This window comes from Pseudopipra pipra, chromosome 3 (genome assembly GCF_036250125.1).
Source record: "Pseudopipra pipra isolate bDixPip1 chromosome 3, bDixPip1.hap1, whole genome shotgun sequence".
Lineage (NCBI taxonomy): Eukaryota > Metazoa > Chordata > Aves > Passeriformes > Pipridae > Pseudopipra > Pseudopipra pipra.
This window is the reverse complement of record NC_087551.1, coordinates 54012633-54028808: the sequence shown is the minus strand read 5'-3', so window position 1 is coordinate 54028808 and position 16176 is coordinate 54012633. Positions and strand designations below refer to the sequence as shown.

The 16176-nt window shown below is 39.0% G+C and overlaps 1 protein-coding gene across 9 annotated transcripts in view; it reads right to left on the bottom strand.

The window, feature by feature from the left end:
• ARID1B (AT-rich interaction domain 1B) overlaps positions 1-16176 on the bottom strand; it is a 324325-nt gene that overhangs the window by 200374 nt on the left and 107775 nt on the right. The gene's annotated exons all lie outside the window — the stretch shown is intronic.

Below are 16176 nucleotides of genomic sequence, written 5' to 3'. Positions count from 1 at the left end.
TTTTATTGCATACTTCAAAGAAAAAAAAAATTTAATTTTGAACGGACTGGACAGGTGAGTACTAAAGGAATTCTTGAATAAAAGAACAGAAAAGAAGTGGTGAGGGTGTCTTAAGGTCAACTTTGCATTTCTCATATTTTCAAGCCAGTTTGACCCGTTAATATAATTGAAAACCTCCAAGTTTGTTTAATTTTCATCCATCTGCCAAAGTGCTCAAAGAGATCCAGAAAGCAGTCATGATCCAACTTAGCAAACCCCCCCAGTTCAAGGTCTGAAGGCTATGTAACAGGGCAATTGCACCACCTTGTTGCTATTCAAAATTTGCCCTAAGCCAGGACAGTGTTCAAATACTTATACAAATCACTACAGAAGTGTAAACGTAGCTATATATACCCTCCACCTTCTCAACTCTTCTAGCAAAAAGAAGCTGTACTAAAGGGTAATCAATCAACCACTTGCATTTTTTATAACTTTCATCATCCAGTAACAAAAATAATAAGAGAGCACTACAGCTTTGCTATATCACTAAACAGGATTTTCTAGTAGTGGTAGAGGTCTCTAACAGTTGTGTTTTCATTTTAAATTACATTTAAAATATTTTAAATCAGTCACAAAAGCTGCACTCAGCATGAAATAAATTAGAACGTTTCAAGAATTTTGGACTAATTTTACTAAAATTTCTGGGTTCTTCCTAGCTTTCAGCCACAAGATTAGCCACTTGTCAGGAAACATTCCCAAGTATTTTCTTGCTCTTCCATGGCTGAAAACAAGAATAGGAGATGAGGGGAAATAAAAGGAATTTAAAGCTGCTGAAAACTAACATCTACCACATGAGGCACAAAATAAGCATGCCATTGTATATTTGATGAAAAAATAACTGTTATGAAATATTCATTTGAAAAGTGATTAAGCTTTGCAATTGAGAAGCTAACCCTTCACAACACGAAATAATCATGCAGCTTGGGAATGAACACATCCTGTGTCCTCTGGTGCTCATTATAATATATGCAACATCTCTACCCCAATACTTCGGTTGCTTAGATTTATTTTTTTTTAATTTGAAATGAAAGTATCACTAGACTGGTTTCTTACAAGCAGGATTCAAACTCAAAGAAGCAGATTTACTATCCCCGTACATTTCCAGGCAAGGAATGGCACGTAACATCTTCTCTGCATTACCTGCTGGGGGGAGAAGGAGGCTCTCCAGGCCTCAGCACAGGGGCCCCCAGGACTCAGTGCAGAATCCCACCCTCCTGCTCCACAGTGGGAAAAAGCTTCTTTTTTCAAAGCTATTAACAATTTACTCACCAGCACAACATATGATTTCTCTCCTAAGGGTTAAAACGAACAACCTTTCATACAGAACATGCAACCTATTCCCTAAACTATGAGGGATTAATCCACTAAGCAAAAGAAATGTTTTACAATCCCATTTATTCTAACTATATTTCTTTGGGGATATTTAACTTTACATATGAAAGCTATACTTTATACATGGTACACATGCAGACACATTATTTATTTACAAATCCCAGGCACAGAAATCATGAGTCCAAAATTTTCCTTACAATGAGTTTCATAATTAGCCCTGCCACAGTCAAGGCACATACAGAGATCAGGGATTATTCATTAGAGGAAGGAATTAGCAGGATTTTAGGCTTCAGTGGCCTGTACAGACTATTAGCTTGCACTTGGCTATTAGGTGGGTAAGCAGAGTGGTCTCTAAAGCATCAGCAACAGATAACAATAAATTCTTGAAATGAGACTTAGCACCTGCTTTCCTAATCTTGAAGGGAAGGGGAGAAACAAGCCGATTCAGTGATGGTCCCTTCTAGCCGCCCAGACTCCCGGTGTCAGGCTGGCAGCACCCTGATGACTCCCAGCCCTGGAAGCCAGAGGTCCCGGGATAAGCAAATAAGCCAGGCAGCTGAGACCATAGCAACACGAGGCCCCAGCATCAAGCAATGTCCTCCAGATCTACATGACAGGATGCAGGCTCTGCGACTGCTTCCCTCCAATAGAGGAGTTTTTTAAAATGAAACAAAAGGATGGTACATGGGGCTGGCTTATTTGAGGACTATCAGCTGGTCTCCTTCCATACTTTCCAAGGTCTGGATCAGAGGTGAGAAGAACACGGGAATTGTGAATGGCTGACAGAGACACAAGAGCAGGCATGGCCTATCTATGCATTTTATTTATTCTGAATGCCACCAGGACCCTTCACCTTCTGATAACACAAACCACCAGCCTGGTAACACCAACCTATCCTTTCCTTTTAACATGCTAATACATTGCTTCAAAGCAGATGGGAAAAATGAAAATAGTCTAAATACATTCTCTTTTTTTTTCTTTTATTAAAGGTAATGCCTACAAAGATGAAGGACAGAATAATGCCTTTACCAAAAATACAGTGCAAGACCCTCAGGACCACTTTGTTTGGCTACAGGCAGCCGTAAATACTAGAAGACCAAGGAATTTTGATTTTAACTTTCCTCCCCACTCCTTTGTGTTTCCAAGGCACACAGAAATAACTGCATTATATAGAGCTCTTAAGAACGGAAGTGCTGACAGATAAGCAGCATGAACCCAATCAGTGAAACATCTCACAGCTTAGTACAATATTTCATCCTCACCTGGATCAGTAGAGTATTTCAACCGGAATAAAAAGCACCATCAAAAGTGCGACCCTAATTCACCACTACTGCAATTTTCTATCAGCATAAGTTCAATGATTTCAAAGTAATTACACAGATGTAAAACAAGAATAACTGTGATAAATCAGTCCCAGTGCAAATTCAGAGGAACTCTTCCATGCACATGTACAAATAAAAGTATTAAGACAAACCATTACAGAAAGACACACACAATTACATATAATTGTAAATGCACGTTCTATTAGATCCCTGCGTCCAACAATGAAATGGAGCTATGTTTTGTTCTTAGATTGCTTAAACATCATTATTACACCTTACACCTATTTTGGAATGAAAAAAAAGCATAGAGATTTAGGGAAGATGAAGACTAAGTCAACAAAATAATACAGTAAATAAAGAAGCAGAAGTTCAACAGATCCAAGCTGTCCATGTTAATTTGTTAAAGCAGTAAGTTGATTTGTACCTCACATGAAAGGATTCAGAGGAAGTAGGAAAATGAAAGCTTTTCTGAATACTGATCAAACACCATTTTACGTGATAAAAAGAATGCAATTACACACAAAAAAATAGTTTGTAAAAATTCTGGACAAGAGAGAAAATTTCAAGGGGAACATGTGAGATACAGGGAAATGGAAAGAATTGGTAATTTTGTTATTCCAATTAGTAGGACAGTGAAATGCCTTCTATTCCATCCTCGCTTTTAAAAAGAAACTTGAGGGGTTTTTTTAATTAATGCTGGTTTTAGACCTACGGCATCACTCATCTCAAAACACTACTAATACAGATGAACGCTGAGTCTTTCCTTCCTCTCTCCTGCCTTTTTACTTCAAAACTGTGAACAAAGTGACTAGTGGTAAGAACAAGGGGTTTACCACACGATTTTGAGAGGAGTAGACACTTGCACTGTGCAGATCACTCCACTGCTTGTCAGTGCAGTTCAATTCATGACCCAAAACTTTTCTGCTAATTTCAACCTTGGACCTTACTTCAGCAATGAGTAATAATTTTCTGACATTTTTTTTTGACAGGGACAAAAGAATTCCAGGAGATAGCAAGAAGCTCACTTCCACTTGAGAACTGATCAGACTATTTGAACTCAGTTCTTTAAAAGGTAACATTTTCTCATTATAGAAAAATCTCTGAACATCCCTTTTCAGATCACAACCAAATCATTAGGGCCTGCCACAAAGCCTATTAAAGTCAATGGAAGTCATTCAAAGACTTCAAAGGACTTTGGATCCAGACCTTATGTAAAACATCCAGATGCAGCCCAGCAGCACCTCACGCTGAAAGGGAAGGCTATGCCTGCCAGAGCCAGCCATGCGGTTCCACAGGAACTGGCGCAGGGGGGAGAGCTCAGAGCTGAGCACCTGACACCCAGGCTGTACCCCTGTTGGAGGGCTGGTTTTTGGGCTAGCCCAGGGACCAAGTACCCACTAGCAGCTGGAGTGCATTAGGCAGGCTCCTGGGGCACATTTTTCAGTTTCGTTTCATCCAAAAGGAATCCAGCTCTCTCCCTGCCTGCTGGGTAACGTGAATCAAATGGAAATAGTGCTCAGCCAGGAGAGTCGCTTCAAAAGCCTTGGCCTGATATGAACCAAATCACTAATACAGTCCCACTCCAGAATCGGACAGCTTGAGCAGCCACTGAAGGAGCAAGGCCAAGTTTCTGTTTCTTAAGGTCCTAAGAGGAACTGAACAGGTTTCCAGAAAAACTGCAGACTTCAGAAGCCGCAGCACAGCAAGTTCCCTCAAGGAAGAGTTCAGTTTACAGCCAGAACTACAGCTTTTTTTCAGTGCTGATTGCTCAATAATCATTATCTGTACTCAGGATGGGTCCTGAGCTTTCAAATGTAATTAAAAAAAAAATGGAATACTACTGTCCAAAAAATTTTAAATCTAGGACTGAAGTTAAGTGAGATTACTTTCTATGAGAAACTAAGTCTAACTTTCAGAAGTTTCCATGGTCTGGTAATCGAAGATCAGTGGCATCATTATGCTATTTCAGGCCTGCGCACAATTTTCTGCAATTTTTTTGGATGGTTGACTAATAAATTATCTAAGTTCTCAGCAGCTCATATTTAACTTTGAAGTGTCTTACTCAGTGTAATTCAAAATACAAGAATACAAACAAAATATTTCAGTGCTGTCTTTCCCCAAACTGGCTGCAAACCAGTTTTGCTTTTCCAAAAGGCAGAATTTTTAAATTCAGCTGATTTATTTTCAATGTGTAAACAGGCAAACACCCGAAAATTTTAACACACTTTATACAGACTTAATTTTATACTGCAAATAAGAGAAACTAAAAAGTCTTCCCTGCTTTAAGGAATTATACATATTCCACTGATCAGCCCTTCCCCAAGTTAAAACCACATCTGGTAAAATGTACTAAAAGGAAATTTGTGATGAACTAGAGTGTTTACTGATGTTCAACACTGGTTTAAGTAAATTAACCCTAGAGTAACTGTTAATTATTTTCATAAAATACATTATTATGTTCTGTATCCTGAACAATCACATTCTAATTTAGGATATAGCTCCTTTTCTGAGGTATAAAAGCAAACCTAACATAAAAAAGACATATTAGTGTTGTCTTTTCATTTGATAAGTGAATGAAATTAAAATACAATTTCATTATGGCAGTGCTACAGGAAACAAACACACAAAAAACCACCGGAGCAAAACCAACTACACGCTTAACCTAGTTCCGAAAGGACGTATCAAAACAAAATGACAGTGTTATATCACTATTATTAGCTTTAGAAACGAAGCTTTTAGGAGTAATTTCAATTTTTAGTCCATTACCCTAAATGATGGCATATGTAAAAAGAGCACATACAGAAATGCAGTTTGGAAAAGATTAAGAGATTATTTTAGAAGCAAATCACTCCATAAATAAAGCACAAAAGGAACAGAGCATCATTCAGGAACGGACATCTGTCACCCAAGCAGATACCACATCACACATTCACAGCTTAATTCTGCAAAGTGGAAAAACAAGACTTAAAACAACACATAGAGTCTTACATGCATTACATTTATTTTTAAATTTCTAGTTACCATAAATATCCAGACATCATCAAGAAGTATAAACATTGCACAGAGAGGAAATGGTGAGGAATAAAACGAACAAAGAACAGAAGAAAAGAAAATGTCACATGGAGTTGGAAAAATCCAGCCCTATCCTGAGTAGTTCTGCATTTCTTCTAGTGGGGGAGAGAACGAAGAGGGAAGAGAAGTCACATTCAATGTCATCTTGACAGCGACCTCTTATTCAAAAACTATTATTTTTCCATCTTGAATAAGAGAGAACCAAGTGCTCTTCATAATCACATAAATGACCTACCACTCTCTAAGTGCTCTCTCTTAGATCAACAAAGAGCTATCGGAAGCAGAAAGTATTACACACTACTCCCCTGTCGTCTCAATCCAAGTTGTCGGCACAGTTCATCCTACTGGAAGAGAAACCTTGAAAGGCCAAAAGTTTTAGGAAATACACGCATCAGACTACCCCTTCTCCTCGAAGCGATCCTTTTAGAACTTTGCAGTGTTAAAATTAAAAAGACATGGGGGAAAATGAAAGTTAAGAGCAGGAGAGGAGAAGCATGATGGGAGTTAACATTTGTTTTTCTAGGGGAAGGAAATCAATAGTTTTAAACTGGTGTTTAACAAGGTTTGGAGGAAAGATTTCAGTTGTAGACCATTCCCAAATGCTGCATTTTCAGATGACTTGTGCAATTAACTAACTTAACATAAAGCTTCTTACTGTAAGGCGCTCCGCACCAGGATGTAAACTGACAAACTCACTCTTCCCCCCTCTCTGGGTGGAACACAAGAGCCTGTCCCCATAAGGTCAATGGCAAGGCTAAGGATCTTTACTCCAACAGAAGAGCTATTCTGGAGTATTTGTTATGCGTTGTTACGTTTTGTTTTGTTTTCAAGGATGATGGGAGAAATCCCATTCATTTATTTGTCTCCAATTCTTTCTGTATAATTGAACCAGGAAAGTACCCAGAGAAAAAAAATGAAAACTGTATCATATGAAAGAAAAAAGGGGGAAAAAAATCAAGACACCTCTTTTAGACTACAGCATTACCAAACACACAAATATCTCTCAGAAATGTTATGCTGCTATTTTGAAATCCAACTGCAAATTACATTAGTTTAATAAAGAAAGAAGGATCTGCTGACTGACTGACTTAGCATGTCAGACCTCAGGTAACTCACAGGGTGGAAATAAGGTGGTAGCCCACAACCCAGATATCCTGCCCTTGTTAATGCAACTGTCCCAAAACATTCCAGAACCTCCTGTTCCCCCTGTGAAGAACAAGGTGATGATCATGTACGGCAGGGTACTTTTTCCCCTTGGTTGCCCAAACGCTTAGTCAGCAGTGATGAAAGATAACCTTTACCAGTCACGTCAGCCTGAAATACTGACTGTGCAAGAACTTCCATTCATCCATCCAAATCACCCAAAAAGGTGCAAAACAAACTATTTCCCATAGATGGATTTGCTGGAAATTCAAATCCTCTCAAAGAGAATGTGAGAAACACTGCTGAGAAATGTCATTTGTTGAAATGCTCTGTGTTCACAGGCTGCAATACACACTCAACACTAACTGAAGAGCTGAGGAACAAGAACCATGGCAAGCACTGGGATGGCTCAGAACTCCTTCAAAAACTACATCCATAAATTCACCTCTACCACTACCATAAAGCAAAGGGATTAAGTTTACATTATCAATAGGAGGAACCAACAGGCCATAATGCTTTCTTCTGTTTCTGCGAGGAGAGAGTATAATAAGTCACATAGGAAAAGCAAACACAAGAAAACCCTAGGAGAATCCTTGGATCTGACCTTCTCTCCATTTTCTCCCTCTGTCATCTTTTTTTTTTTTTAGCTTCCTGCACAGCTAGCTGTATTGCTGACTGCAGAACACTTAGTGAAGAATGCATAATTACATCTCTTTAACCCCTTACTGTCACAATATATATACTGTACTTGGATCTGCTTTTTTAATGTTCCCCTTCCCCCAGCAAAAAGAATGAAGAGAATTTGCCAGGCTAGCAAGTTCCCAAAAATATCACTAATACGGTACTATTGCCAAAGATTCCAACCCATACAAATTAAGCCTCTCCACATTATTTCATCACTGGATGCTCTCATGTATTTCTCCCTACTACGCTTTGTTTCAAACTGCTCAAGTACATACACAGTAGAGTCAGTAAAATGCAAGAACATCACCTGAAGAAAGGAACATTTCAGGCCCAGTAGCTTCTGTTCACATACTTTTCCATATGAACCTGGCAGTGTTCAAGTGCAGTAAGCTCCTTCCCTTCCATGATATCAATCCCTTCTCTGGAAGAGCTTGAGAACCTACTCTTACCTTGGCGACAAGATCTTCCTATGAAATTTCACTCTTCCTCCAATGACTAAAGCAATAAGAAATTCTTCAAATTAATAAGTAATTATGCATTTTTATGGTATTGGTATGCAATCTCCAGCTACAGTGCTTGTCCTTTCCAAAATTCAAGAACTGACATACTTTGAAACAATGCTTTCTCATGTAAGTAATAAGTATTTTTGTAGACCCTAGTTGCTGATGGTAACAGGACAAGAATTTTTTAAAAAATAATTTAAAAAGTGAGAGCTGCAGTGTTTCAATGGACAGGAGACCTGAACTAATAGGCATACGTGACCATAGTGGCAGTCAGATGAAAACAATGGAAAAACAGAGATCCTGACCTAAAAAGACTTAAACAAAAAACGTTCCATAGACCGTAAGCTAATGAGAAGTAGGAGTTTTTTTCTCTAGTTAGTCTCTATTTCCAGCTAGTCAGAGGAAAGGCTGGAGGCTTAGAGGTCTGAATACAGATACTACTTACATATGTAACACTGTTTCTAAACAAATTTTTCTTCATTTATGTATGGTTTGCAAATACCTTGTTTTCAGCAAGGCTTCCACCTGTGCTGAAGAATGTGATTATAGCTCAGCAGAAGACTGCAAATGTTACCAAGGAGAGCTGTATTTTCTGGTCGCTATAGGTACAGCATACACTGCTGTTTCACAACAGGTTTACAGACTCTGTCCAAAGAAAAAGGCTCAAAACAGACATTAATATGAAGGAACAGTGTGACAGCTGGGTAGAATGAACATTAAGAATTTCTCAGCTTAATCCAAAGCTCACTGAAATCAGTGAAAAAGACTGACTTCTGGAAAGTCAGAAATGGGTCCTCAAAGAATAAGGAGATAAGGAAAAGTAGAGGGGAGTTTATACTCATTAAGAACTGCTGTTCATTGACTGATTTGGTAATAACCACCTGTACAGAAGAGATGCTACTGATGTTTAAGTGTGAGACTGGATTTTGCTTCCATGTGGTATTTTTCTTCTAAATAGGTTCTCTAGTCTTTTCTTCTCATTCCAAATCGTTGGTATCAAAGACTGGTATCAGCTACAAACAGCTAATATACTGTTTGACTGCTGCAGAAAAAACTAATACAACATACAGAGCTTTCTGATCTCCTGTATATCTTCTATATGTTCCTGTGCATCAGGCATGATTATAATTAAAGTTGAACTGGTTTCAGTTAAAGTATTTTATGTAAATTGTCACAGTTTTATGAAATTAACGGAGATACGACAGCTTACAGCAATGAAAGGTTTAACCAAAATATCTAAAAAAGAAGAGAGAAAGTGAAAATACCAGGAACTGTGGAAAAACTTGAGGAAGGAATAATTTTAAGTTGTTCTGAATTCTGCAAATACAGCACTAAGAAGAACATTGAGTACCTAAATAATTAAAGTTTATCCTCCTTATTGAAACAGTCCATGTTTGAGAATTCATGTGAGTTTTAATGTTTAATTAAGGGATTTAAACATCGTTTTAAGTGAAAACTCTGTGCAACCTTAACTATGAACCCATGAGGTCACCTCCATAATATATTCATGTTGGGAGATCCAGGACCTGGCTTTTACATAAGTCAGTTACTACAAACACACAGTTCAAATATCAGTCACAAGCACGTGAAAAATCAATTTACAAGGGGATGAAAAAATAAATGTTCTAGGAGATAGGATATGCTAATGAAAATTAGTGTAGTGTGTTTGCTTTTTGTCCACATCCAGGTTTTGGTTTCACATCCAGCAACGGCTGAGACATGTTTATTTAGTGATTAAAAAAGAAAAAAGATTAAGCAGCAACTTTAAAAAGCCCTGTGTAGATAAAGATACGCCTGTTTTATAAGCAATTAGTAATTTCTTATTCATGGAATGTAAACTGTTTTGTCTAATTTTCCCAGAATTTGCAGATTTAAGGGGAATGCAACTCAAAAGATGAAATTCATACCCACAAAGCCAAGAGAGGAGAGTAAGCCTCTAGTCCAGCCTATTTAATCTATGCAGTTGTACAATACTGTATCCACACCTGGAATAGATTTACCATGATTGGTTTTTTATATATATATATTTAGACAGAATTTTAAAAACTTACATATAAAAGAAAAAACTTAAAAATGTATGTTACTGCCACATTCAACAGTACAACACACTAACTCCAGGCTGGGCTGCAACACAGCCCATAGCTGCTGTTGGCTAGGAGTAGAGATGGGCCTCATGCAGGTCTCAGATGGTCAGGATGTTGGGAACAACTATCCATCTTTCATCTACCCCAGGGCCTGCCTGAGGTAGGAAGTACATTTCACTTGAGTTTTAGAAGCAGTGATATTTACCAAAGCTGTCTGTGGGAGTTGCATGGGTGAAAAGTGGTGTGCAGAAGAGACACAGAGCTTTGAGACACCGAGTGCTGAAGGTGGGATGTGGGGTGGGAGAGCAGGAACCCCACACACGCAACCTCCCCACTCAGATACCTGAGCACAGTCTGCAGAAGAGCTGGATAGGGGAAATACATCTCTATGTTTTGGTCCACTGTCCATAAGTTACAGTCCATCCCACAAGTGGTACCATTTATATCAACATTGCTACATGATATCAATAAAAACAGGACAAAAAAAATGAGGAACATTTGCCTTTTCCTGAGATGTCCCTGGAAGCGTTTAGGACAGCAGTATCTGTGATAGATACAGATGGACAAAGCAAGGTGCCAATAAGCACCCCATAACAACAAAGTCACAGTTAACAACCGGGGGGGAGCAGGTTGGGGGAAAATATGAATTCCAGGTTTGCCTCTTAGCCTCCAAGTTTTTAACAGAGAGACCATTTGTGTCAGCAGGGATGACTGAATCCCTGTATCCACAGCACTTGACTGCACTTGGATATATGCCTCCTACTAGAGACTAAAATGAAAGCTATATTTTAGAGCACTGGAAAAGTGAAACAAAGCCTGCAGCTTGTGTTTATAGCAATACTTCTACTTGTCTAGATGTATTACACCAGCTCCATATTAAGAAGAAAGGTGGTAGACATAAATACTGTGTCCCCAGGACTGTTCTGGATTTTTTGGTCCCCAGTCCTTCAACCATGAGGTGCATCTCTCTTGAAGGCTGCCAGCAAAAATGCTACATGTAAAGAGTGCAGGGTGACAACACTAAGGGCAGAAGAGAAGATGGGCACACGAATTAAAATGCAAAACTCTCCACAGCCTTATCAAGGCTCATGTGTGCTGATTTCAGCATCAGCTTCAATTAAATTACAGGAACAGACCCATCTGCATTGCCTTCTCAAATGCATCAAAAAAGCAGAATTGTTAAAAAATAGTTAAAAAAAGAAAAAGAAACCCTTTTGTTGTTTTTGAACACATTAAACGGAAGCAACCAAAACTGCTAAAGGCTTGGCTCCAAGTTTTTGAAGACACGATCAAGGAGACAAAGGGTTAAGTCCTGAAAAATAAAAGAGCAGCAGAGCAAATCTGACTACATGTTTGAAAGGGCCTATAAAATGTTACAAGCAAAACAGGAAAGCTTGTGTTAATAATGCATAAACCAAAGGAGGGGGGAAAAAAGCTACCCATTTAATGGAATAATGCTTTTATCCCCGCAGTTAAAACGAAATAAACCATGGCTATTAATCTGGTACGGCCATGTAAAAGCGCAGTTTTTAAACATTTTCTAAGAGGGGGCAGCTCACTACCCGCTCCGGCGAGCGGGGCCTTGCGCGAGGCCACGCTCGGCGCTAAACACCAGGCTGGGCTCGGCGGAGGCCATTACCCGCCCGTCGCCATGGCGACGCTAACAGAGCGCCCGGCTTCAAAGACAAAGCTGTAATTTCAGACTCACAGCAGCCAGAGGGAGCGGGGAGAGCTCCCTGCCACCGCACCAGCCATTTCAGAAGTGCCCAGGACGGTGCCGAGGCGGCTCGGTCCGGCCAGGAGGAAAGACAACCCGAGCTTGCTACACTGACACGCTTTCGGTTTTATAGTGTCATTCCAACCACCCCCACGACAAAAGTCGTTTTCACTTTTTCATCCCCTGTGAAAAGAGTGGGGACACTTGTGAGATCATCAGTTGAGTGGAGAAAACCCTCAGCGGGAAGAAAAAAGCTCACTCCTAAGTTTTGCCGCTCTGTGGATAATGGCAATAACGAGTAATGGTAGTGCAGAAATAACAGACATTTACTCCGCTTACACACTGTTGTCTCATCAACGTGCTCTTATTAAGCATGACAAAAATATCCACTTGGAAATCAATCTGTAGAGCTAGCAACAGTTTAGTGTGCTGCCCGGGAAGCCGTGGATTCAAGCTCGGATGCACTTTTAAAATCTGCTATACCGAGTCTCCAGGAGGGAGTACAGTTCTTCTCCTAGGTGCCATGTTCCCCACTGCATCACAGCCATGTGACAAAACCGATATTACAGTAATGTATTCCCTTTCGGTTTACTAAACTTGAGTTACCTTGCAAGCCTCTTGGAGAGGAGACAGAGAAGATGGAAAAAAGACAGATCCTTGAACAATCCAACACCTTGAAGTATATTTTTTTTTTTACATTAACACATAGAGATGTATATAATCTAAATGGTATTACAGCTGTAACTTGGTTACTATCTAGTCTGAAAGAAACCAAACCCTGTTCTTCAGAAATAAAGACACTTTGCTTCCCTTTCTCCCAGTCACGAAAGTACTGTGAGTTTTTGTATCCTTACCAGAAAGGCACCCTCCCCCTGACAGAGCCCAGAAGTGTCCAGAGACACTTCTAATACTAAACCCCAAATACAGCAGCACAAAGCACACTAGTTAGCCGGCAAACAAACCACCCATACACACACTTCAGCCTATGATGCCGTGTCAGCCTTTGAGCTGACTGGGCCATGGGTGCTGCCAGGCGAGCAACAGCACACCCCACCACCCCTTGTCCCTGAACCACGTTCTCCCGATCCATTGGGCCAGTGTGGGCCAGCATTTGTCACTCACCCTTGTAAGGATGGGAGGTACATACTGCTCACAAGCTCCAACTGGATCCTGTGCATGACTCTGAACCAATAACCCCAGACTGAACCTGGAGAAGCATAAGCTGCCCAATCTGCACTTGTTTAATCATGAATCTCTGAGTTCTGGGGGATAAAACACTCAACTTCTGACAAAACTGAGTCCATCTTATTCAAAGTAAGCACACAGCAATTAGAGTCTGCAGGAAATTCAATCATACATAGAAGTGTATAGAGAATGTTTTAGATTGCTGGAAAAGTAGTAATTTTAAAAAGAAAGAATAAAGCAGGAGGCTGGGGGTTTTTTTGTTGTATCTTCTTTTAAATAAACATTTTTTTTAAAAAGCGCCTTTGCATAGCTGATCACATGTTTTGTTTCCAAGTTTCATCTTTAATGGATGTGGGTGGTGGGGGAAAAAAAGTGTCAGACTGTAACTCCTTTAATTACACTTCAACTCTGTTGAGTTTCACTGCATGCTGTAAGTGAAGATAGTCCTTAGGCCATGTGGCTAGCTGACTATAGCCCTTCATGGAAATGAAAGTCAAGTGATCAAAATTATTACACAGGAGGGGAAGGTTTGTTTTCCTGGCAAAAATAAGGTAAAGAATTTACAGGACTGACTTCAGTCTGACCTGTACTACTGTGAATATAAGCATTAAAAAGCAAGCATTAGAAATCACTGGTTTTAATCAGCAAAAATTAAAGAGCTAAAATGTTTGTAAGTATATGCAAGTACATGCATGGGTGCATTTCTCAGCATTTCACAGGATCTGATATATAACCTCTGGTTCTTTGTAGAGGAGAAAGACAACTCTCTAGGTAGCCTGAATGGCCCCTCTCACACTGAGCTGTGGTCTCAGCGCTGGAATAACCAATCCTCTGGCCAGAAGCAGCCAAAGACTTCCAGAGCCAAAAAAAATCCCTGTATTTCATCATACCTCAGAATAGGAAGAAAAATGCTGTTACTGTGATTTCTAATGGGGCAAAATGTCTAATGAGCCACGCAGGAAGGATCAGCAGTCATTAAAAAACACCATTGGTGTGTATGTGAAGTCTCCCTAAGTTGTCTTTAAGGGCACAAGCAAAACAAAGGAAAGGAATTAATTCAGACTGAGAAAAAATGGAATATAAGAGAATCCAAATGAAGCTATGAGGTGTCACTTAAAAAGACAAAACAAACAAACAAACAAAAAACAAAAAAGCCCCCCCCCAAAACCAGACCCCATAGATTTTAAAATTCTACAGCCTTGTTTCAAAAAATTTTGAAGAGCTGTGCTGAAAACTGCACTCAAGTTTGCTTTTTTCCCACTTTCATACAGGATGGAAAAAATGAGGTGTCTACGAAGCTTTCATTAAGCCCTATTTGACATGAACTCTAAGTTAAATAAAGAAAAGAAATAATCTGGAGTTTTTCTTCCATCTCCACTCTGCATTGGAGTATTGTAAGAAAAAATTGGTAAGGCTATCAGTTATAAAAGTCTAAAACTAGAAGATAATAGTTTGCATGAAGTTTTATCCCATGCCATAATTAATTAGTTCACTAGGGTCAATGTCTGTATTTAATCCATACACCATTTTATCTACCTATTTAATCTTACTAAGTTATTTTGACTGTAACAAGTGAGACTAAAAATTTCAGATCACTTCCAGTTCCTTTATTTCCATACTTTTCAAAAGCAAGAACTGGCTATTGTATAGTTTGTAGTTTAAGAAACAGTAATATTTTAGATTCCTTTCACTACCTTTTGTGCAAAATGCATTGGGAAATTTCATCATCTGTGATACTGTAGATGTACATGTGAATCCATGCCTTATTTGATGTCATGAAACAAGCTTTGTTCTTTAAACTAAGTCCGTTACTGTGTATTCAGCAAACCTTACTAAAGCTGACTGATGCATAATGTATTACTACATGCAAATATAAATACAAATGCTCATATATGCTTATCTTTATATTACTTTCCAAAATGATAACTTCAACAGGAAGGTGGAAGATAAACTATTATGTGAACCTCCGCCTTGAAGGGAAAAAACAAACCAAAACAAAATAAAACTGCCAAACCCAACACCACACATTGTTATAAATTCACGCTATTTAACTGTGATATGAAACAAATGATCCAGGATGGTGTATTTTCCTATACTAATGCAATTATTCAAATGTGCCACAAAATTCAGGTCCTAATTCTAATTTAACGCAGTAAGTCTCATTTCACAGGTTAAGATGATTAAAAGGGTTATCTACAATTGTCTGCACGGAATGAAAGAGATCAAAAGCCTAAACACTGGGAACTGAAAGTAGCCTTTTCCTGGCATTATCAGCTTTTCTATCTCAATTTCAACACACTATGAAGCTTCATCCTCCAAAATTACATTGCCAATTCAAACAGGACCATCTTTATAAAGTCCTGTGGAAGCAGAACTGTGTTTGGAATTATGTGAGAAATGGCACAGTATAATCTGCATGGTGTTAAAGAACTAATGCAGTGGGTTAAAATAAAAGTTCCATCCAAAGGCAGAAGCCCCCTCATTTTGTGTGTGTGTATATACTTTTTTTTAAAACGTAAATTGATAATGGAAACCTGTTTACATGAAACACACTTCAGAAGCACTTCTCACATACAGCCCAATATAGCATAGATTCTATAAAAAAACACCATGTCTCATTGTCTTCAAGAGAAGACTTCACAGGGAACCTGAGATGTATGGCTCCAGCAAAGGAAAGAATGTTTCAGCGGTCTAAGAAGTACAAGACATTAGGTTTAAAGAAAACACATTTGAGAGAAATTTAAAAACCTGTTTCAAACCTCAAAAAACCCTCACACCACCCCACTGCCCCCAAAAAAACAAAACAAAAACCCAATCCAACAAAAAAAACTACAATAACCAAAAAAACCCACTAAAACGTGAATAGCCTCACATACTGCAGGACTGACTTTATCATGATAGTCATAGTCCTATGAAACAAACAGTACATTACAAATACTTCCAATTTACACTGTGATGGCACCTAAAATCCCCAGCAATTATGGACACACCATAAACAATCACACAAAGCACTGTGAAACCTGGTCTAATCTTAACACTATTGACCGTGACTGCAAAAACATCTGCTCACACAGAAACAGCAGCTGACCAGCACC